The sequence below is a fragment of the Vanessa tameamea genome, chromosome 4 (assembly GCF_037043105.1).
Source record: "Vanessa tameamea isolate UH-Manoa-2023 chromosome 4, ilVanTame1 primary haplotype, whole genome shotgun sequence".
In the NCBI taxonomy this organism is placed as follows: Eukaryota; Metazoa; Arthropoda; class Insecta; order Lepidoptera; family Nymphalidae; genus Vanessa; species Vanessa tameamea.
Window position 1 is genome coordinate 14,024,964 of NC_087312.1, and position 26,563 is coordinate 14,051,526.

The 26,563-nt window shown below is 32.3% G+C and overlaps 1 protein-coding gene across 1 annotated transcript in view; it reads left to right on the top strand.

The window, feature by feature from the left end:
* The window catches only part of Side-ii (sidestep II), a 394,183-nt gene that overhangs the window by 133,274 nt on the left and 234,346 nt on the right, over positions 1-26,563 (top strand). The window lies entirely within an intron of this gene.

The window sequence follows — 26,563 nt, forward strand, 5'->3', positions numbered from 1 at the left end:
GTAAGTCAGTGACTCTATTATTTTGTTACGAAAACTTAACAAATACTAAAACTTTAATTGAAAATCTTAAAGATATTGTTGATAACAAATTATCATTTTAAAATTACGAAAGATACCTAATTAATTCTCTTATTTTAAGGAGTTACAAATATTTATATAATATATCACTTCCAGTTGAGCGTAAAGCTTGTGCAAGGGAAGACAACAATATTCCAAGTGGCAGGAATGGTCAAGTGATATTATGGCTTATGAATTTAATAATAATTTTACCCCTGATAAAGCCTTTGTGTTAGACACGTATTCAAAAATATATTTATTAAAGCCTATTTTAATTTGATTATAAACAACGAAAACCGAAGATTAAAAACAAATCTATTTTTACGGTTGAATGTGTAGTTACTGGTAACTCTGGCGGTGGTTTCACTTGATCTATCTTTTAACCTTTATATCGTAATCATAAGGAAATTTATACGTTATATAAAAGCGCCACGACAATGAGAAGTGGATTGGAAGCAAGAGACATTAACCAATCGCATAAACTATTCAAATATTGTACATATTAATGAGATGCACAAACGAATTCGTAATCATTAAGTATATTAATTATGTATGTCGGTAGTGTAGACTTAATTAAACTATAAGATCAGAAGTCAATAAAAATATGTATGACACTGAATAAAAACTTTTATTTACAATAGTTCCGTTCGAAACAAACTCATTCTCACTTGCGCCCTTTATTGCCGCTACCTCAAACCACGTGTTTTGGATTAAAAATACATCAATATGGTTGATTAAAGTACTGATAAATATATTGAACCAAATGGAAACCAATGAATGAGCAGCCAGCATTATTGAAACTGTGTATTTCTGCTTATTTAATTTTGTAAAATTCAACATGATATTTGAGCTTTTAAATGCTTTTATTTAACAAGCAATGTTTGCTTAGGTCAAATCTTGCAAGCTGAATCCGCTAATCCTATCTGAAAATTTACGTGTAAGATATGCTTATCATCTTCAGACGTAGTAACTTGTGGTTATCAGTGTAGAACGAGATTTTGTGTAAACGCTCACTTATAATAGCCCATTATAAGTTTGATAAGATATGACATCTGCACTCGGGGTCTCCCGACGAGCGAACTCCTGAACGGTCAACCGCACAGACACGAAATTTTGTATACGCGTTAAATTGTGAAAGCCCGATATAAGTGCTCCCATGACATACTTAGTATAGTCAGGGTTGGCTCCTGGCGACGATCTGTTAAACAATTATGACAGCCCGTTCTGAAGTCTGGTATTACTAAGAGTGGGTTCATGTTATTAAATCCAAATCTCTTCTATTGTCAATAGAATATGGTCACGGCACTGTTATGCGTAGAATCTTGCAAATTATATTATGCTGTGTACAGTAGGAATTAAATCGACTCAACATTTTGTTAAATTATACAATTTTATATGATATTAAAGTTTCTGTCCTAAGCTAACGCGAGATAATCTTGTATTTTTTTTAAATTCTGCCTTGTAAATTTAAACAATAAACTTTTGTCAAAATGTATTTATTTTTGTGAAAACTTTTTTAGTTATTAAGCAATTTAGTGTCTCTGAAATGAAACAAACAATCATAAATTCTGAAAAGCTGAGGATTGTGTCGATAAAACGGAACCGCGGCTGATCTCGTGCTTGTGGCTCATGAGCCATGGCTCGCCGAAGATCTCCCCACCAACGTATACTACCAAACTAAACGAACCTTATAAGACGACTGTGTCAATAAGTACAATGCCTAATATTAATAACTAAATTTAATTAATGACTATAAACACTATTTCCGAGTATTAATTAAACTTTAGCTAACTGATATCAGTGATTAACACATAGAGAAAGTATTCAAGAATTGTATACATTTTGTATATATATGTACGTACTCTATAGTTAGTATTACTCCTTATTACTTGGTGGCAGGGCTTTGTGCGAGCCCGTTTGAGTAGGTATCACCCACTCGTCTTATCTTCTATCGCATAACATAAGCATTACTAATAGTGATTCTGCCAGCGTTACTACAAGCACAAGGGACATCTTAGTTTCAAGGTTGCATATCAGCCAAGTGAGGAATGGTTAATATTTCTGACAGCGCCATCGTCTATGGGCCGTGGTGACCATTTAACATCAGGTGGCCTATTTTCTCGTCCACCGTAACTATTTTATAAAAAATGTTACTACATATATCTTTATAGTACTGCTACGAATATATTAAAATTTTTTCGTATTAATATAAAGAATTAAAAAAAAATGTTTGTAACAAAAAAGTTTAACCCTGAACCTACATATAATCACGCTTCTAAGCTTTGTTCTGTAATGTCTATTTCGTATGTTATGATACGTTATTTAAATGCAAATTGCTTTTACACATCCACGATACTTTGTGCGATAAGTAAGCCTTAATGTAAGATATATTTCATTGCTGTAAAAACATTTTTCGTTCGTAGAATAATAATAAGTGTCATAAACTTGAGTTAATATGAATGTTCTGAAACTTTATACTATTAGTATAGATCACCCTAATATTTACATATCTACAACAAATATTAATTGAACTATATTACTAATATGACAATTAAATGTCATATTGTATAGTGTATATGTTTTCCATCGTCGCGTCGTCTCGAGAGGTGTTTAATTTCCCAACGATTTGCCTCAAAGCGTCGGCAATTACTAGAATTACCGTCTCTCAGACTAAGTCCCGAGTTTATGCTCGAGTTGCAGCACTAATGAACGGTTACATTCTCGTTCGAGACTTTAGATTAGGTGTCATAACAAATACTGCACAACTGACTCCATGAACATGACCCTTTAATCGCTTGCTCTTTAGAATAATTTATTATTTGATTCTAGTGATATTTATTGAAGCAAAAGCCATCGAAAATATTAAGTTCACAATAATACAATTTATAGTAAGACAAAAAAAACAGTGAATATTTTTTGCTCGCTGGAATGAGGTTCGCTTTTTGTATATAAAATTGAGAGCTTATTTCACGGCACTGCTCTCTGTTTTGAACACATGCAGGCTTCCTTTCGATATTTTCCTCAATCGCAGAGCACGACTGGAAAAATCTCAGTCGTATTTACATGAATTTGAATCCGCAATCTTTTGGTTAAGATTCATTGTACTATGTTCTAACCACTAGAACGACACGGCTTAAATAACCACATTATAAAAAAATAATTGAATATTACGTGGTACAAGAACACTCTTTTCACAGGAATCCCGCGTGTTTAGTTGCGTTATCGATTACAGGGCAAGTGGTGTTGATGTGTATCAGATATCTGTGTATTGTTTTGTGTTATATCAAACGCTACCGCGAATACATGACACATAGAACAAGGAAACAGGTAATAAATACCGAATATGTACAAAAAAAACTGTGACGTGACTGTGACTGTTTTCTATATTCGAACCCTTAACCGCAGTTTTGTGAAATGACGTATAACTTAAATAACGATTTACATCTAATAGTAGACGAGAACGCAACTAATAAATAAAATAGTTATTTTAATTAAATGAACCGAAAGAGTTCATTTTGTTAATATTGTTTGCTTTTTCACCGGTTCCATTTAAGTTTATCACGTTAGGTTTATTTATATTTCATGATAGGGTTTTATGCAATCCCATCTAAATAGGTACCACCTATTAGGCACATAATTTACTGCCAAATAGAATACTTAGTATTATTGTTTTTCGGTTTTAAGGGTAAGTGACTACACGCACATGGGACGTCTTAGTTACGAAGGTAATTGACGATGTTAGAGAGGCTTAATATTTCTGATCTGTTGTGAACACTGATCTCCTGATAGCCCATCACCAGCAAGCTTACCTTTTTTTCATTAAATAACAAATAAAAACAGTCCCGTTGTCCTTGGTGATACAGATGCGTCAAAATCACCTGGCCATCTGCGCAAAGCCTCACCACCTGAGAATATTTTCATTCCAATATTTCATTTTAATGTAAAATTATAACGAGTCTCTTCATCTACGCTAACACAAGCAAAAAAACATAGCAATTTAGCAAAGAGCATTTGAAAATTCCCATTCGTCTATACGAAGTCGCGAGAAAAGGTTAGCATTGAAATAAAAGTCCAAGCGAGCAATCCCAAGATTGAAGAAAAATCAAAATAAAACGAGAAACCAACGCAGAACTACATTTCTGGTCCGAAGAAAGAAAAATTTCATTCTGAAATCAATTTAATTTGTCCACAATTGCATTTCTCCGCGATGTCAAGTACGAAGTGGAATATAATATATTCCGTGTAAAACGCTACGTAAACGCTACGTAAACGCTATTATACGTATTTTGGTTAAACTATAGTATGTATATTTCCGTGGCTTTTATGTATTACATGTTTGTACTATTTGTGTGTGCATTCATAAATGGAAAGCATACAATATTTCGAATTCGAGTTGACTATGAAATGTTTTGCCTTTTGACTGTATTGTTGAAATAGACTGCTAAGAGTTCTGAAGTGTATTAAAATATTATCTTCAATTTATCGTCTCGAGTTTATTCAAATAATACAATAAATATAGTCTTTACGAGATAGATCGAGTATGGCAATTCTTTCACTGGGCTGAGTACAGTCGACATTCAAATCCGTTTCATTGTTATAATAGAGTTCTGAAATAGCAATTCAAAAGTGCTTGTTAGAGTTTATATATAAACTATAATTTCAGTTTGTACTTTTATAATTTTAAGTATCAAAGTGTATGTTTTAATATCAATTTTGTGTCTAAGGTATATCAGATTGCTCTCATATAACTATTCAAGGGTGGAAAATGCACCTGTGTTGTTGCACACACTCGTGCACTATTTTCTGCACAGTTGGCTGATCTTGCTTAATTTGACGACCTCCTTGGTCAAGTAGTGTGTACACCGGTTTTCATGGGTACGCTACTCTGATGTCCCGGGTTCGATTCCCGGCCGAGTCGATGTAGAAAAATTTCATTAATTTTCTATGTTGTCTTGGGTCTGGGTGTTTGTGGTACCGTCGTTACTTCTGATTTTCCATAACACAAGTGCTTTAGCTGCTTACATTGGGATCAGAGTAATGTATGTGATGTTGTCCAATATTTATTTATTATTATTATTTATTGGGTACCTTGGTTGGACGGTCCAGACGTCGTCGATATCTATGTATAAGAAATTTAAAAAAGAAGAAAATGAAATACATTTGTTAATTAAATTTTTCACACATTAAATCAGAGGCAAGATCAGTTCAAAATGTAATGCTTCGTTATTTGGTGTATCGGATTAGTCGTAATATATTTTAGAAAATACTTTTATATTATTTTGCTTTTTAGTGAGTTACTTATTATATGAACCTGCATATTAAATATTTGTTTAAATATATTTTTATACATCATCTACCATATTTTTTATAATAATGTATTTGCTAGATAATTAAGACACTATAATTATAAAGCTGCTATCTATCAAATAAGTATTGTTTGAAGTTTGTTCGTTAGTCTTGTAACTCTCTACGGTTAGTTCAAATTGGTCTTTCACTCATCTCGTTCGTCGGATACACTACACTCTCAGTTGGAATCGGTCAAAGGGACATCAATATCACACTACTCCAGTTTCATTTATATTACTTAACAGGAAAACATTCAACATGTTTCGAAACCACTAAAGTTACTTCGACCGTTGAGTGGATTCGTTGAAATCACTTCGCCTGTTGTCGTTTTATGCCGAAAAATTAATTTAATTCATAAACATATAGCCATCTCCCGCTATAATGACTATAAACACGATAACAACAAAACAATCAGATCACTCCTCGTCACTTGAGCAGACTTTCACAGTTCATCGTCACGTGACAAGATATCAGAACAGCGTATTAATCACTGTCGCGTTACGGAGATAGTGTCACGTGATAGTGTCGTGACACGCCAATCATGTTAGGTGTCGGTTTTTTTTTGATTACACGATAATAACGCGGTTGGTAATTAATTGTAAAATCAATCTTATTCTGTTATAGTTATCGCGTTGATTTATTGCCTTGCCTCGAGAACGACTTTGTATAAATATTTACAAGTTTCTTAGTACACTGTTTGAAATGAGTTTGAAACTAATTACTTTGTCGCAACGTACCCTTGATATATAGGTATTTTATAATTATATATCAAGTTTAATTACTAAATAAATATTTAGTAATTATCTACATTATATTTATTTAATCGCTTGGCATATATCTTTGATATTATATTATAGTTATCCATTTTTTTTGTACAAAAGTTTATAGATATTTTTATAAAAGCTATGTAAAATCTTTCATTAAATCAAATCCAATTAGTTTGATAAAAATAACTACTCCATAGCTCTTCTATATTTTTTAACTTTTATTATGACAGAGGTAAAATCTTGTAGCTCTCGTAGCACACCTACGCAAGGTCGTAGGCGCTCTTTTATTATTTAACTATTATTATTTAATTTAAGTTCAGAAGACATTAAATTGTTGCGGGTGGACGAACACTGTACTCAACATAAAACATGCGCCACCACTGCACTAAGCCAATGGCGCTGTAACAAACAGTCACTATTGCTTACATCGCTACCAATCTTTTGAAATTAGATGCTATGCCTGTATTTCTACTAGACATAACAAAACTGAGTACTGCTGTTTGGCGATAATATATCCGATTAGTGGGTAGTACTTACCTACCACGAAGGAATATGGTTGAAAATAAACATTTGAGATCCACTTTCGATGTCAAATGTCTACCACGATAGCACCAACTCGCATACTGTGACGGCGAATGGCACGAAGCTCTTAAAATAATGTCGCATAGAAGAAGATTCTAGAGTGCAATAGCACAAAATACATTTTATTACTTAGTAAACTTTGATTTAGAGAAATTTTTACTTAAATTTTTTTACTATACATTTTGCTTGTCTTAATTGGGAAATATTATTATAGATTAAATTCTTTTTTTTTAATTGAGAACTATAGTTAATACTAAATTTCTTGTCAGATTATCTTCGTAGAAATAACAGTAGATCCTGTAACATAACGATCCCAGTGCTGTTTTATTTTAAATATAGTAACACATATACTATATCTGTATAGCCGCTAAAGGTCAAAATCTTGAAATAGCTCGAAATCACAAACCACAGTTCTCTGCCAAAGGTCAGCTTACCGTAAATATACTCGACATTGCATTGACTAAAATATTTTAATATCTTAAATATATGTTTATGCTGCTTAACCATGTAATTTTTATTAAATATAGATATATCATCGAGAAAAAAAAATTAATTACAAAGAAGTCGTCATTATTTTGTTATGAGAGACTGAGATTGTGTTTTTCTATTAACAATATTAGAAAATTATACTGAACAATACTAAATTACAATTAAATAATATGTTGTAGAATATTATACACTGTATAAATGTGAGTGCATATTAGATATCCAATCTTATCTCTTACTTTATAATCACCATACTAATAATTCTTAGGATTTCATCTAATAAAAACTCAAAACTTGTTCAACCATAATTGACGGAAACATGATCCTATAGAAAACTTTGTACGAGATAGCTGTATAAACTGGCGAACACGCTAGGGTCCTTAAAAAGCCGAAACAATTTATGGTTATATCGATAAGATGCGTAAAACACGTGCTACGTGAAACTTGATCGCGATAAGAAAAAAATCCATTCCGCCCGCGCTGTTCCGTATAAATTATTGTCGTTGGAACAACTCACTTCTCTCCGCGGATTTTGCGGCCCGTTCGACTTCTAGGGTTGGCGGGTTTTAGTTTATTTGAACAAATTAAAGGCACGATCGTGATTTATTTTCTTTTAGCAAGAATATTTTTCGTGTCTACAGAAGCGGAAAATTTTTCTTTAACTAATTTGACATATATTACGCATATGCCATACCTCTTATCATGATCTTGGTCAGAGCTTCACGGGAGAAATATTCCATTCATCCATAATTTTTGTCATAATTAAAAAACAAATACGATAAATTATTTTATTTAATTGTTTATTTATTAGAATTTTTGTTTTTTCTATTGAGATGAAGATAGTTGTAACATTAAAAATAGTTTTTTTGGAATGAAGTTCTTTAACATGGTTTTTAATAAACTGAACTGACAGAAACCGTCACGTAAGGCGTTATGCAGCCTCCAGGCGAACTTTCCTTATTTTTCTTTCTAACACCGTCTCTTTCAATTATATAGCTTTAATATATCTTTATTTAAGTCTTTTTTTTTTTTTTTTTAATCACACGAGATTTTTATAATAATTTTACAATCGTCAAACAGCAATTTTTATTATTTTTAGTGTTTCCGTTTCAAGGATGAGAGAGCCGGTGGATCTACAGGCACAAGACTTAACTTAACATTTTAGTTTCCAAGGTTGGTGATGTATTACCACTAAGGATTTTTAAGATTTCTTTCATCGCCAATATCTATGGACGGTTGTGATCACTTACACCAGGCAGCCAATTTGCCAGCCAGTCTATCAATTTTATAATTTATAATAATAAATAAAAAATACTTTTACTCTGATTGTCGCAATAATAAAAGTCCTTTAAAAACTACAATTTAAACAAAAAGCACAAAAATACTGTATGTATGTTTTTCGTTATAAATGTTTCCTTCTTTTTAACTCCGCGTCGTTGCGGATCCCGTAGCCCTGTCGAGCACGTCAAGCGGCTTGAAATGTGAATGATGTTCATTTCTTTCACGGCTTGAATTTTATTATCCTCTACTCCTGCAGACGTAAGTCAGTTCAGTCGGACAAAATGTAAATTATGAACTGAATTTGAAATTTAAGATTCCAGTCATTTGTATAGATAAATATATATTAATAATAATATATACGGCCGTCAAAGGACGCTTCGCAAAATTGATTAATTGAAAGAATTTATAATTAAAGAAAACCGATAAATATACGTTGAGTAAAATAAACAGGAACGTAGAGTTTCGGTAACAAAATTAATGTGTTATTCTTATTATTATAATAATACACAGTATGGAGTAGAGAGTGCCGGTGGAGGGATAACAAGAGAACGTCATTTCGCTTTCCGTTTCGAAATACGCGTCGGTCCCACCCCCAGGGCGCGCCTATAAATGTTTTACATCAACCGGTACGGACTCAGCTCTCTCGCCATGATAGTTTTCATAATAAAAACATAATTATCTACATAACAATCCTATTTTAATATTTATATAGTATGTTTTAGAGACCCGTGATAGCTTACGTCTAATATATCTGGTAGTGTACTTGGGTAATGTTTTTGATTTTGATATAAAGATATCATTAACTTAAAATTTAAGGAATGTACTTAATTATTGAGAGGTTCAAATAGATCAGTGACGATAATTTTTTTGTTTTTTTGAATCTTTTTGTTTTTGTAAGATGCATAAATCACAATATAATATAATTGCACTGCCAGCCACGGGAAAATGGACATAGTTCTTCTATTTACACCAGCCTACTCCCATTGAAAACGGAACACATTAACGAAGTATTAAGTTTTGTGGAAGAATAAATACTTATACATTTAATAAAATAACGAAGTCCATAAAATAAGATCTGGACGAGATGCAATCCCGTAATAATCATCTCGGGGCCTATAGGCAATGCACGTCTCTGGGTCCCTTCACCCTTTTCTAACTTCCTAAAACATAATATATATTATACCATACTGAGATTATTTATAATTATGACGTTTTATGCTATATTACGAAAGTAATCCATAACGCTAGTCAATAAGGAGAAATATTCACCATCAACAATATCATTAACAACAATGAGTTTGAATACTTTCTTCCCGTGTTTTGGCTTACCTAGCCTACCTACCTGACTAGGATGCTTATTGGATAATCTAGCCCAGACGATATAGATAAAGGTAGTATACATAGGTAGGCTTGTGCAAATCTCTATCACAAATATGATACTCGTTTTAATATACATTGTTCCAAACTTGAAATGAAACAACTTTGTGCACTCCGTGGCTCTATTTAAATACAAAGCATAAAGCCATTCTAAATAATGAGTCAAAATTTCAAAACAGGTTTAAGCGCGATGTTTGAGAGCACCGAAGATAGTGTTGTTCGTGGTTAATGGCAGTTGTCGATGTGTTTGATGTAACAACTGTCAAAACTGAAAATATTATGTATAAAAATACTTAAGTAAAAAACGATTAATTACCCTTTAAGGAGATCAGCAATAACAATACGAAAAGTGTCAGTTAAGTAATGTTAAACCAGTGACTATTAACATAGACATACAATATATTATCTAATCACAAATAGTTAAAACTGTTATATTTGTTGAAACGAATCAATTATATTCAATAAAATAGCATGTTGGTTAATCTTGCAATTGTTGGTTGACATAAACAGATTTAACTCGTCTCTAAATGTTGCATTTAACATCGCTTTAAATATCGATACTCCGACATCCCTAAATCCGATTGAGGTCCTTATACAAATAATATCGGCGAGGTGTGCTTAGTGCGGCTCGCCGGACGGATATTTAATATTATTGCGGCATTTTCAAAACGGACAGCGGTTTGCGACAAACTGAAATGAATTCAAAAGCAAGTCTGGTTTATAAGGAAAGTCTAGTTATTTAGTGTTCAGCCTCATCAGTATTACTCGATTGCGTCGATACATTATGCATAAAGCCTTGTGTATTATTACATTACATTAAAAGCCTGTAAATTTCCCACGGCTGGGCTAAGGCCTCCTCTCCCTTTGAGGAGAAGGTTTGTATTCCACCACGCTGCTCCAATGTGGGTTGGTGGATTCACACCTGGCAGAATTTCGTTGAAATTAGACACATGCAGGTTTCCTCACGATGTTTTCCTTCACCGCCGAGCACGAGATGAATTATAAACTCAGTAGTGTTTGCCTGGGTTTTGAATAAGCAATCATCGGTTAAGATTTACGCGTTCTAACCACTGGGCCATCTCGGCTCTATACTGTAATAATAATGTGTAAGTTTAGAAATTAACTTAATAAAGTAACATAAGATTTCACTAGGTGTTAAGGCTCTGTGCAAGCCCCCAAACCGTCAAACAGCAATACTTAGTGCTGCGGTGTATCGCTTGAAAGGCTATATGAGCCAGTGTAATTACAAGCTCAAGGGACGTGACATCTTAGTTCCCAAGGTTGGTGGCGCATTGGCGATGTAAGAAATGGTCAATATTTTTATAGCGCCAATGTCTGGGTTGGTGATGAGCACTTATGATGAGGCACATTGACCCATCAGCCTTTTTATACTATATATAAAAAATATTAATTTGCAAAAATGATACTATTTAAATGTAATTGACATAGTTAAAGCAAAAGTCATTTTGATTAAATTAATTTTATTATCTTAACTTATTACTTGCGAATTTAACTTTTTTTTTAACATTATTTATTAACATTATTTGTATATCTTTTGATTAAACATATATATATATATATATATAGCTATAACGTTTTACATTATAATTAGACCTGATTGAAATCTGCACCGGATTAAAAAAAAATCTCATTTATTACATGTTTGTGATAAAACCGTAGATTCCTCGCCGTCGAGATTTATGCAGTGCTATTTTTGTATTAATTACTTTCCATTACCAAACATAATATGACTACTTTTACGTAACGTCGACGAAAAAATAACTGAATAGTTTTTATCATAGAACGTGCTACGAACCGATGCTTCTAATTGGAATTCGTCGTTGATAAAAAAATATTTTCAATATATTTGGATATCTCTAATTTTAATAAAATATTTTAAATATAATTCAAAGTAATATTTTTTTTGTAATTGTTTTACATATCTAAAATATTAATATTCATTATTTTTGCCGTACATTCAAAACTTGCTAAAAATTGAATTTGAATTATTTTTAGTTTCTATTTGTGTATAGTAAGGGCTTAAAGTTAATAATTATATTGTAAATACATATGTATTTATAATTAACAATTAAGTTGTACAAGTATATATATATAAATAAAGAATACTTTAAAGCAGTATTTAATCTAATTTATTAATGCTTCAAGACAAATGTGAGCGTCGTATTTACTCAGCGTGCGAAGCTCGACCTAGTTATCTCGACAAATATCAAATGATTTTAGTATCTCAATGTTGATCCTACACTCTACGTTAGTGTTAATCTTTACTCATAATAAAGTCACTATTATATTATAGATTTGTGGAGAAATTATTAATTTCATTGTATTATAGAACTTGATTCAACTTAGTATTATTATAATTCGTTGCCAGCTCACTTGCCGATCCAAAGTTCATGTTTAGTTTCTGAGTGCGAATATCATCAAAAAAAAATTATTAGGAAGATAGTACGTTTCGTTCCTCAAAAATCTAGCAAACCCAATGTTCTGAGAATGAGTTCACTTCATTCGATTCGAAGTGTCATCTCATAGGGCTATGATGTAAAGGGAATCTACACTGGCGGGTGTTAATTAAAAAAAAAAATGTTATGTAATAATTTATATGTTTTGTCAGACTATATTATTCACGAAAATAATGTTGATAAATTAGGTCTATAACCAATTATCACTTCTATTTTTATAGAAATAAAACATCTTTTGGCGCGACATATATTTCCTTAAATCGCTACAACAATTATAAACGATTAAATAAACTCGCAGTAATTTGTAAACTATTATTTATAATGTAATTAGTGTTCGTTCGTGTTACAGTTTACGCTAATCTTATAAAAGTAATTGACCTAATTTTTAAGCAATTTTAGTAATTTTCTTTCTAGTAAAACTATAGGCTACATGATTGAAGTACCATAACTCTTTAACTAAAACACAGGCAACGGTTATAAAATCAAAATATAAAAAGGACTCATTTACATTAAATTATAATCTATCCGTTATTCAATTATTTCGAAATGTAGTCTTTCATTTGTTTTTTTTCTCCGACCACCGAAAACCTAATAAATTAACTTAGTTATTAATGTCATCAGTGACATTCACTAACAAAGAAGCAATAAGGCGAGTCGTAACAAACAACAAGGAAACGCAAACGAGTTTATCATATTGATAGCAATCGTCGCCATTACCCGTCACTCGAGGACCGCCGGGTTTGCCATAAATAATCACAAAGGAAGCTAAAACAAAGGCGTCATTCTGTCTGGACGTCCACTGCGGTGTGGACACAGACTAAGGTTTTCTAGACGTGATACTAATTAATTAAAATATTCACATGTAGAATTAATCTTTTGTCGCTTCCTATAAATACTCCAAATATTTGTCTGAATATGTAAATAGAACGAAAAACAAAAGAAAAAAATCTTAATTACTTTGATAAATAACTGTTAAAGTGTACCATAAAATTATTATTATTTAAAATAAGTCACGTTTTCGCAGATAAATAAATTTGCTTACTTTGCTTTGACTATTCCTAGCTTTAATATTTATATACACGTAATATACATTTTAAATATTGTCTTAAAAGTACAATTTAATATTCAAAATCATGAAATCACTAAACACAATATACAATCGATTAAAATATCGACTTATAGCTTATTCCAAATTTAAATTCTTCTTTTTTTTAACTGTTTAATGTATTTTTTAATTTCTCAAAAAATAATGAAATGCAGAGTAATACGTTAAGTGACTGATGATTGACTTAACACAAAAAAAAATGTTTAATTAATAAGTTTATTCACAATTTTAAGTTACTAATTTATATTTGTTCTTTACTGTATTTTAATTATTTTTTTTTGCTTGAGCTTAGTCCATGCTGTGTTCTCCTATAATTGAGTTACTAATTAATTTTAAGAATATGTATTTATTTTATTTGTGTATCTTTTGTCGTAATTTAAATAAATAAATAAGCAAGAGTATTACATTAATATTTCGATAAATATTTTTTTACATGAAATGAATCTATAATTACAAAAGCATGGATTATATTCCGTGCGAGCACTTCTGGGCTTTCCACGTGATTAATTTGTGTTTGCGATACACATCGTTCTCTGCTGGGAAGGAAAACATCGTGAGGAAACTTGAATTTATCAGAATAAATCCCGAGACATAAGACGACAATAAAGAAGTGTAGCATTAGGTTTCTATTTCTTCTACAGAAAAAGGGAGAAGCAACACTTACGGGTTGTATTTTAATTGAACATTACTTAATAGTTAATTCAGTTTTAAAATGGATATTAAAAAAAAACACTAATTAAACTACAGTTTACGAAAAGGTGTTATTTCTTTGCAGAGACAAAAGTGACAAATAAATTTTATTATTATTTTTAATTTAATATATCTAAATTGTTAATTTTTACACTCTGAAGAACGTTAACCTAGCTTTTTAAGTAACCTGAGTGATGATTTATATTTAACTACAAAACAATATTAAAAAATAACGATAAAGTTTCTATACATATGATTATTATTTATTGAACGGAGATGCTCCAGCAGGATTCTAATGTGGACAAGCACTTATTTTTCTTTTGTATAGTCAAGTCATGTTGAGCAGTGATGGATATATTATGACGGCTGTAATTATGTCTTACGTAGCTTTACTTTATACATGGCTTACATCTCTAGAGCGCATTTGGATAATCTATATGAAGTCTAAAAGTTGAAACAGGGAACCGGAACTGACTCATCATTTGTTTCGTTGAATTATAACAGTATCACAAAATCAAATAACAGTTATTCATAACATTATTTCCTCAATCGTTTAACGTCATTCCTGATATCCAATGTTCTAAGGAAACAATCCTCTTTGATCTTCAGCTATCAGTCTATCATCGTGATTGACACACGCCTAGAAACGAAGAAAAATATGGCTTTCAAGCCTTTATTAAGATTGATGGAACACGCCTTGGATCACAGCCGTGGTATTTGCTTTTAGCGTGTAATGACGCGTTGTCTGTTTCAATACGGCGTGATAAAGGTGCGCTGCTAATGCTATTTTTAAACGCCATTCAATTTTACTCGTGGCTCGTGTCTTTGATGGCGATATGAATTATTAATCGAGAAATTCAAAAAAGATGCATCTTCTAAATTCTCATTAAGCATGAATCTACAGAAAGCAACTCTTCTTTCAGCATCCTCTTCGTAAATAACGTGCACAGGATTAAAATTATAATACAAAATATCTTATTTGTAACTTAGCTACTGAACTGTTTATGTATCTAAATTTTATTTTAAATTTGTATTAAGTAAGTAAGTTAAGTAAATAAGTAAGATTTTTTACATTGGTTATTATTTAAATCAATTTTGTGGGAATTTTAAAGAGCGACCTTTAGTACGAATTCGGTCATGTTCGAATACGAATTTCCGCCAGCGTCCTTTCTGATCATTTTATTTCGGTTGCTTTGAAATAAATTCCTAGTTTTTATACATTTTCGGAAAGCTAAGTAAACGATTATGTTTTTAAAATAATCTGCAGAACAAGTTTCATAATGATTTTTTTTGTTTTTCAGGCATATTTGAAGGAAAAAAATAAAGAAAATTTTGAAATAATATCATTTTCTGTCTCGCATTTTTAAATTTGGACCGATAATTATTTTTTAAATATTGAAAAATATTCAGTGTTTAATCGTTTTTATAAATCAGAGGAAAAAAATAGATTTTAATTGATACTTTTTTTAAAATAAATTTTTGAAGTTGCATTTTTGACTTCTTTTGAAAAAATATAAAAAAACGTGATAACTCAAAAATGGTTCACTTTTGCATCATACATATGGGGATTAAAATTATCGCAAATAGTCACCCCTATCACCTCCTAACGGGAATACGTCGAATTACCAATAACCCTGTATAAGTCGATATGATTCGATGAAACGATAATGGTTGCTTTTCATTTTTTTTTAATTTTTCATACCCGCTATCCCGTAGTTACCGTGGCTGCTACCTTGGAATTTAATACGTGTTCCGAGAGTACTCTGCTACCCAACTATCCGATAGTCCCAGTCTCTCAATCACCTCCTACGAACCACTTCTTCCCACGGGTATTAATACCACTCTACCGTTTTTATTCATAAACATAAACAGTAATAGTATTAGAATAGATTTAGACTAAAAATAAATGAAAAGAAAACCATAATCAAAGATAAACAAATCAATAACGTAAAAATACCGAACAGCCCGCAAGTTACAAACACAGCTTTAAATCAATCATTCCCTGTGACTAATAAATACAATTTTCGACACGAAACGAAGCTGACAGGATCCCAATAAAATGTCCCAGTTTCCGGCATTGGCAAATTCCAATCAGCATTTTTCCGTTCTTCGCGAATGTGAATGTAGATTCATCTAAGCGTGAGGCAATATAACAATTCATTTACAATATTCTAAAAATACGTTCATTTCAATCTTTACTAAAAAAAAAAAGAAAAGCTTTTTTTTGAAAATCGAATTCGTCGTCTATATTTAGTACATGCACATCAAAACATTCTATCATAGATAGAGACAGAGCTTCACCAATTAATTATTGACAGAATTTAGGTCTTTGGGCAGATATTCGTACTCATTCATCGGGCATTCTACCGCAAAACACTTTCATTGTCAACTTATTCGATTTATTTCCGGTTATTTCCGGTTGCAACTAGTTTACTAATGATACGATACAGTATGTACGTCTTATAATATTATTATCACAGAGATCATTATTTTTGACCTAATTGTGACAGTTCATTTCCTTCAATCCATTTGAAGCACAAGACAAGAGATCCGTGCTCTATCGCAGCATTGCGTGAGCCCTTTGACTTTGGGAATTTACTTTGTATAAGTTAAATATCTGAACAATGCCTTGCGATTCAATTCTGCGTTCGACCTAATTGCGTCTTTCAATCGTTCCTCTTTGTATTTTGGAACAAGGGCAGCGGTGCCGTGCTTTATCGCGCCAGTGCGTGAGGACTCTCTTTTTGCGTTGAGAACGTTTATTTTTTCTTCGTAACCAATAAATGTTACTCGGCCTCTTTACTCGCTATATATGGAAATTAAAATTTTATACTCGGTAAAACGTAGATACACATTACATGATAATAATTCATGCTAATGTAGTTTCTTGACTGTAAGTCTTTTCTGATATTATAATACAAGAAACTGGACAGTTAAATTTTTTTCTATAAAATAGAGCCAATAAACTCAACTCAGGTGGAAACGATGATCGTATTCTACTCCACTGAAAGCCATACTATAAAACTATACGACTGTTAATCTGATATACTAGTAAGTTATTAGCAAATTACATAAAACATAAACAGCCTGTAAATTTCCCACTGCTGGGCTAAGGCCTCCTCTCCCTTTGAGGAGAAGGTATGTAGCATATTCCACCACGCTGCTCCAATGCGGGTTGGTGGAATACACATGTGGCAGAATTTCGTTGAAATTAGACACATGCAGGTTTCCTCACGATGTTTTCCTTCACCGCCGAGTACGAGATGAATTATAAACACAAATTAAGCACATGAAAATTCAGTGGTGCCTGCCTGGGTTTGAACCCGAAATCATCGGTTAAGATGCACGCGTTCTAACCACTGGGCCATCTCGGCTCATAGCATCTTAGAAGCATTAGCAAATTAGAAAGATCAATTTCAACAACAATAATAATTACGAAAAAAAAGCTACTCTATTTTCATATTTATTCATTCGTATCATAACCAGAACAAACAAAACAATTTATAATTCGCAAAATCGAGTATGTTAATTAAACTAATATAGCGACGTGCTTATGACGGATCACCATTTAAATTCGTTTCGGTAGTATTGCGAAACGAAATCAAAGCACCCATTAATTACAAACGAAACCACTATATCATTAAGCAGTGAAGACTAAACTGCGGCTTTTCTTTAACGGGATTATGAATATTAATTACCACCCACGCCTCCGCCACCACGCCACCGCACCACGCCCTCCGAACGAAACAGATGCCTCAATTGTTTTGATTACTTCTACAAATATCCGGATATAAAGACGGAGCTCTTAAGGAAGCATACAGAAATATCTTGGGAAAAGAAAATTAGCGGTGTTTGTAATCACCATACAGTAAAGTTTGTAAATGTCAATCCGTTGGGCAAAAGCCTTCCCTCCTTTTAAAGTAAAAGCTGGAGCTTAGTCATGCTGGTTGGATATTCATGAGGCAGAATTTCGTCCGATGAAATCCTTCACCTGCCCGATGCTGTCTTCTACCAACTATCACCAATTTTTTGTTTCAAAAGCTAGGCGTTAGCCTAGACAAGGCTGGCACTTTTCAGTTCCTTACCTTCTGAAGTAAAAAGAAAGTGGTTACGGTGTCTCATACACATTGGCACCGTAACAAATAATACTTACCCCTTACAACGTCAATGGGCGACAGATTTTGGGACATACGATGTTATGGGACATTAATTGTACCAGTAGTTACTCTGGCTCGCCCTTCTGACTGAAACACAAAAATAATAAATATTGTTGGTGTTGTTGGCGCTAAAAATATATAAATAATTTCGGGAATATGATTAACAGGTATACTGTGAACTGTATTTGAATATATGCTGGTATGTGTACTATACTGCACTTTACTGTTTCATATCTACTGGTAACGATATTTAAATAGATAATAATAATTATGTTATTATTATTATTCTCGGTAGAATCTACATTCCGTAGCTTAACATTTAATTTAATCGTGTATCGTGGCGATTCGATTTTGTAATAATAGCTGCTCGAATAAAAAATATTTTGCTTATTTAAAGTTGACAAATTAAGGAATTATTTTTTGAAAAATATTGAAAAATATTAAAGCAAATGTGGTTTCACCTTGAATTTCAAAAAGAAAGAATTTGATAAGTTAAAACGAACACTTTGATCTCGGCTATTATATGAAGGTTTCGAGTAAAAATATACGTCTAATTTAATTTGTATCTGACAAAACATATCATTTCTGTGAATACTGTCAATTAAATTTAGGCATCGTTTAAACAATAATTGAATCAAAGTCGGCATATATTATCTATTTCGAGTTCATTACGCCTTACCCAATACATGAAATCAATAGACAACTCGTCCCAATTTTAAATTAAATGCAATGCACGATAAAAATTAATTTACTTATTATATTTATAATGATGCAAATTGTAAAATTATATTGTCGTATATAAGCAGTACACGCTCAATCCCTTCGGGCGAAATTGAAAAAATATTTACAAAAATTCACCGAAGAATTGCAGGCGCCAATCAACAAATGAACTCTTTACGAGCAGAGCCAACAGAGGTTTACGTTTAAAATATTCCTTGAAAATAAATTTCGGTGTTCGCATAGTAAAACGGTTCATAGCAACATCGATTCTCTTTTTGTTAATTTGAAACGATGAAAAGATTGCAATTGTTAAATCATTTTAAGAGAGATAACTGCGTAATTATATTATAAAGAGAATTTTTATATTATTATTTGTATGGAAATTAAAATTTTAAGGGAACCTCGGTAGTCAAAGTGTACAGACTGAGGATTTTTAAAAGTATTTAAGAATAACTCAACTATTAAGTACTTAGCTGAAATTTTCAGCAAACGTAAACGAATGTGACGTAGACAGAATATAAAGATTTACAACGATATCTTTATTATATCTGAGATAGAGTGATATAAATTTGAGTTGATTTGGGCTTTGCGTGCCGCGCCTCTGAGCTGACTGTAATCCGTTCGCACTTTCATACTTCAATGTTGATTACGGAATTAGACTTTAGCTTTATTTAAAATCAATATTTAAAATAAATCAGTATTAAATAGGTGTACACTGCTTTGTTGTGTTGTATTTATAAAGAGTGCTTAAGTTTTATTTTTGAAACAATAAATATACATAGTGTCATAAACTCCAAATAAAACTCAATAGTATAAGACATTCTGCCTCACTTTACGGTGTTTGTTGTCGAACAGATCAACAATCACTGACTTAAATTTATCTAATGACTCTACACGTAGCTATTTACATCAATACAACAACTAGCACCAAAATTATGATTATTTTATCCCCTTCCGGTATTACAATCCTGTCAACATAAATTATGATGTACAATATTCATACTAACAGATCAATACATTAATATTGATGAACGTAATGAATCGCAGAATATATAAAAACAGGAATAAAATATTGGGTACAAAACAATTTGATAATTTAGGTTTATTTTTACGATGGTGTGTTTTAAATTGAAAATTAATTGCTTTATTCAAATTAATTTAATGTTAAAAATCAAAATGTAAAATTTAATTATTTTGTTATATTAAAATTACTATTGATGAATATTATTATTTTAAAATTTGTAATTATTTATTATTGTATTGTATTATAAAATTTGTAAAGTAAATATGTAATTGTTTTGTTGTTAAATTTTATAATTGAACTAATACTAGATTTTGAAGAAAACATTGTCTTACTAACACTGTATGGGCTAGTCCCGAAATAAAAGTTATTATTATTATTAAATACCACAACACAATTTTAACCCAGATGACCCAACATAATTATGTTCATTATTATAATTATGAGAGTAATAAAAACCACATATAAGAAATACTTCAAAAACTTTTTCTTGTGTCAACACTACAAAATCCACAAATTTAGAAATATAGAAAATCTATATACGGACATAAAAAGATTTGCCTAGAGAAATTCCGAATTTTCATTTTTATTCATCGTCGCTCTCGAAGACATCATGTCGATTTGAAGGTAATGAAGATGGATGGCGCCACGATGTCCTAATTCCCATATTTCACTCTTAAACAATCGGCACGCTTGATTGATTGCAGGATAACCGTAATGGCCGCATAATTAATTGCTGTGACGAACTTCAAGTGGTTTCAATTTGGTTTCCGTCAGTTTGACTCTGGTTCGAATTTGTTAAAACATTCAAATTGATTTTATTTTACCAGTGAAATCTGTTTTTTTTTTAAACATGATTTTTGTCAAATTATAAAACGAAAAGTGAGGCCCGTAAATCCCACCGTTGGGCTAATGTCTGGAGCTATTTCCATCACGCTACTTTACTATAACTTGTAATTTAATTGGCCTAATTTTAACTGGTCCGTCACTTCATTTATTGGTATTATATTCTTTTGTATGGTATTTAGTATTGTCCATAAATATATAATATATATGAAAAAAATATAATGGCGGAAAGTTTGTATCTTACGCACTAAACTCAGGAACGAAAATTTTAACGAAAATATTTGAAATGCAAATGTTTTCACATTGGACAGTCTCAAGCATACAAGTTATTAATTTATGGAATCGCGTCACTTTATATCGAGACGCTGCAATTTCGACCTTGAAATTATACTCATATTGCTCTTTCGTTTTTTTAGGACCAGCGCTTGTAGCTGAATCCTCAATCCAGCGGAAATATGCAACTGAAATTCCCTTCCAATGCTTTCCTTTACAGGCCACGATATGAATTTTAAGCACATGTTTGTCACTGGATAAACTCGTTGAAGCCTGGGTTTACGTTCATGATTGGTTGAAATCTGTTCTATTGGGTCATCTTTGTTTGACTGACAAAGTTGCTATGACAATATATAACTACTTACTACTTACTTACTATATTGAAATAAAGGAATCATTTCGCTTATGGAGAGTAGAATTGCCCAATTTACGTTTTCCTTTTTTTACTGAAACACTAATAACATCTGTATACATTTATCCCTGTTTCGGTTATTCGTAGCGTACCAATGCAATAAGCGTAGCTTTTGAATTACGCCTCGTAGTCAATTCTGCTATCCGCAAGCGAATCGAATTATTTATTGAATATAGTAAGTCATTAATCATACATGTAATTGAATATGTTTTAGTTAGTAATGAGCATGGTCAATTCAAATTCAAAGTACTCCTAATAAGTACGCGTGTACAACAGCCGCCAGAAATACACGCCACTTGAGAACGCGTTTGTGACATCCATGAAACTACCAATTGACATTCCATATTCATTCGTCCGTTCATCCTTCCAAGCACGTCATACATTAACCGCGTTGGTCCGAGAATTGTGACTGAGGTTGTGTTAGAACCGTAATGCATGCTAAATTGTGTTACGGGCGGAATCGAAGTTGACGGCTAGATGTGTAGGGTTACCAACAGTTTTAATGATCCATTTAAGAACGAGGTTTATGATTTGCCTTATACTCTAAGTTCTAAGTTATTAAAAAATATATAAAATTTTAATGTCAGTTACATTGTTCACTTTTTACACGTATTCTTTGAAATCCTCATAATTAATAATAGCAATTAATAAACATTTATTATATTTTGACAGATAAAATAGTCTGTAAACATTTAAATGGGTATTGTAACTGTTTATATTTTTAAATAAACATAGGTAAGAACAAACAAAAAAACTAAAGGTATTGTCTTTCTATTTGTCAGTATGTATGGTCACCCTGTTAGTAATTAAAATGGGCACACCATTGCTGTCGTGGTGTCACTCCATTTGCTAATTGAAGCCGTAAACGGACAAAGACTGACGGAAACGCTAGTTTGATTTGGCTGGTTTTGAGATCACTGAGGTATTGATACATTCGACTGCATAGAAAGCAGTTATGCGTTTGTGAAACAATTACATTAGTCATACTTGTTTATAAATAATAATGTATATAAACAGTAATGATTAATACAAATCAAATAATTCATTCTAATCAAAATATTCTTTATTTAAATAGACTGAAAAAAATATATAAAGCTACGACTAGTTCGAAAAGAAGATTCTATCGAGAAGTACAATTCAATTTAAATACACACTGCTGCCTGGAAATCAACCGAGAGTAATATGCTTCATTCATAATAAATTTTTTTGCTATGAGATTTAAAATTATCAATAGATCAAGTTAAATAAATAATTATTCCAATAATATTCAGATAAACGTATCTTTTAATCAGATAAGAATACATACATAATATACACATACATATTGTGGTGGTAGCCATACGTTTGATTTATTTTGTAAAATGGCGTTTACAAGTGCCGACTTGCATAAAGTACATTAATTAACATACTTAACAGATTACTCGATGATCGTAAAATTTTATGTCGAGTACTTCGACGAGAGGATGATGAATGACACTTTATTTAGCTAAAAATAAAAAAAAATAGTGACGTAAGGCTGAGTTCACACTTGCAACATAATATAAAAAATATATATCTCTATTTTTAATTTGATTTGCTGTCGTTATTGTACATCATATTGTTAAAAGAGTATTCAATATGTTATCTTTATACTATGTGTATATATATGTATAATTATACGAAGAGTGTGTATTACTGGAATACTCGATAAATAATACGCGTAAAGGCCCTCGGGCGATACTCTAAGGGTGCGGCTCAAATCCTGCGTGTCGTTGCTTTGTAAACTTTTTACGGAAATCAGAAAAGTAATATGAATTATGTTAATCCAATTACCATAGAATGATTTGCGATTCAACTTTTAGAAATTACGAAATTTTCATATTATGACTTTGGAAATAATTCATTCACAATGTAGGAATTTTTGTAAGGAGATGGATTATATTTTATAAAAGGATAAGTGACAAAATAATTGCCTAGATTATCCGGTGGCTTTGCTTTTTTAAGTGATACCAACTCATAAGCCATTCCACCGCAAAACAAAAATATTTTGTATTAATAAGTGCAGATTTGAAGCTCGAGTGTTTTTACTTTACAGAACCTAACATTACATTATGCATTGGGCTCTTTATCCGTTCGGTCGTTAAAGAAATTAAAAAGTTAGATGATATATGTAAACCTTATGAATTCGCTTGGCAAGATTTTGTTAAGTTCAATTTATCGGTTCAATTCATTTGGAACTCTATGAAATGAAACATCGCGAGTAAGTTCGCATATCGCACAACCACTCTGTGGAACCAGCTTTCGCCGGCGGTTTTTCCGAACCGATACGACTTGGGAACCTTCAAGAAAAGAGCGTACTCCTTCCTGAAAGGCCGGCAACGCACCAGCAAGCCCCCCGGTGTTGCAGATGTCCATGGGCGGTGGTAGTCACTTTCCATCAGGTGAGCCTCCTGCTGGTTTGCCCCCTCTAACATAAAAAAAAAGTTCACATGTGCTAAAAGAAGTTCTTGGATTTTCAAATAATGGACAACATGAGTTGGCGTGGTTATTTAAGAAGAAATGAGATATTTAAATATAACATTGTTCAAGTAACATGCACAGTGGATAGAAAACGTGAACCTTAATCACGGATTGAAATCCGGGCAAGCAACCATCAAATGAAACCAAATCAAAATTGTTCAATTAGGCTTTTACAAGCACTTTTGAAACAAATAACTTGGTTACTACGACAAACAATTCTCATTTAAAATGGAAAATTTTGAGAACCCATGAATTTATTTACCAAATACCATTAAAGTCTACTGAGAAAATAGATTAATTAAGAACAATGATAACCTTTGGGTATGTGGTCTTATAAATAAACATTGTTTACGTCAACATTGCCCTCCAATGGGTTCGAGGTATTTATGATTTTAGCTGCACTACACTAATGCACTTGCCCTGCATACTTCGAAGCAAGATAAATTTCACAGCCATTATTCACCAGTACATTGACGCTGAGTCGTGGAACCATTTATTTTATAAATAAATAACCACTTCTTACACCGTTAATGTGCCGCCTACCCTTGAAACTGAGAAGTTCATTTCCTTATAACACTAGCAACCATTGTTTAGCTGTGGATTAACAAGTGATTGTGTAATATCTACTCAGAAGGATCACCTAATTTATAATTCAATAGATCTTATCGTTCGAATATAATTGAGTCACAACTCATAAATATTCGAAATGATGATATAAGTAAAATATTATGTAAGAATCATGTATATACAATGATATTCATAAAAGTAGAAAGGAAAAAGCAGAAGTACGAAGTATTATTGCCAATAGTAAACATACATAAATACGTTGATCTTTCCGAGATATACACACAGGGAACCGCGAGCCGCGCTCACTGGATTTGAATTGAATGAGATCAAATACGTTCATTTTTTGTCTAGGTTCGTATCGTACTAATATTGTAAAGGGAAATTTTTCGTTTGTTATTTTTAATGGATTGAAGTGAAAACTATTATTCTGATTAACATGGATTACGTTAGATGTGAGGTGATGGCGCAAATTCGGCCTCACATGGAGTACTGCTCTCACCTCTGGGCGGGTGCTCCCCAGTACCAGCTCCTTCCATTTGACCGTATCCAACGTAGAGTGGCTCGAATTATCGACGATCAAGCCGTTTCCGATCTGCTTGATCCTTTGGCTTTGCGTAAAGATGTTGGATCGCTCTGCATCTTCTACATAATTTATCATGGGGAATGTTCCGAAGAATTGTTCGGATTAATCCCGGCTGCTGAATTTCACCTTCGGACATCTCGTTAAAATTCCAAATATCACCCGCACCACCTAGATGTCCGAAAATCCACAACAGCGCGATTTTTAAGACATTTTCTGCCTCGCACAACCACTCTGTGGAACCAGCTTTCGCTGGCGGTTTTTCCGAACCGATACGACTTGGGAACCTTCAAGAAAAGAGCGTACACCTTCTTGAAAGGCCAGCAACGCACCTGCAAGCCCCCTGGTGTTGCAGATATGCATGGGTGGTGGTAGTCACTTTCCATCAGGTGAGCCTCCTGCTCGTTTACCACCTCTAACATAAAAAAAACAACTAATATGCAATCAAAACGAATCGTTTTATAATGTGTGCAAAATCGTATTTTTTTTTTTATCCATAATAGAAACCTGAATTTAATTTAATTTACTTTAGAGGCATATTGATTAAATTAAATATATAAATACAATAAAACCAATTATTGAACTAAGCACAAATGCACTTGTTCCATTCATTGCAAATGTGATCAGTGGAACTAAATAAAATAAACAAACGCTGCATTAATTTCCTCTTTTTTTACCAAGCTTGTTATTTTATACGACTGTAAATATTAAAATGAAAATAAAGAACTGCTATAGATGTCACGTATGTAAAGCTATATGATAATTGGCGCATTTGATTCAAAATCAAAATCAAAATATTTACTTTATTCAAGTAGACTTTTACAGGCAAACTATTTCTAAATATAAGCTACCAATGCTACATCAGATCATCACCTTCTTGCAGATTCTACCGTGAAGAACTCAGTAGTTACTCTTTTTCAACATTTAAAAATACTAAGTTTATTCGTTCTGAGACGTTCTAATTAGAATTTGTATTTCACTGATCCGTTCGGACCTTTGTAGGATCCAGGCCCTCACGGTTCCGAACTCGAGTTCCGATTTCCGTATCTCGTTAGCATACTAATGGACCCTCGAGGCATTCATATTATTGTATTGTTAGTATTGTTACTGCCCCCGAGAGCCGCTGCTTACTTGGAGCTTGTGTGGCCCACATTAAGCCCCAACTTTAAATGCAAAGGGTATCATTTGGGAATCCAACTTTCATTGCTGAAGGACTTCGTAAGTCGTAAAGTGAAAACATTTTGTGGTCAGTTTTGGTCAACTACAGTTTATTTCACTTTTTCCCTTTGAAAATGTATCTTCAATCTTGAATGTAGCTAA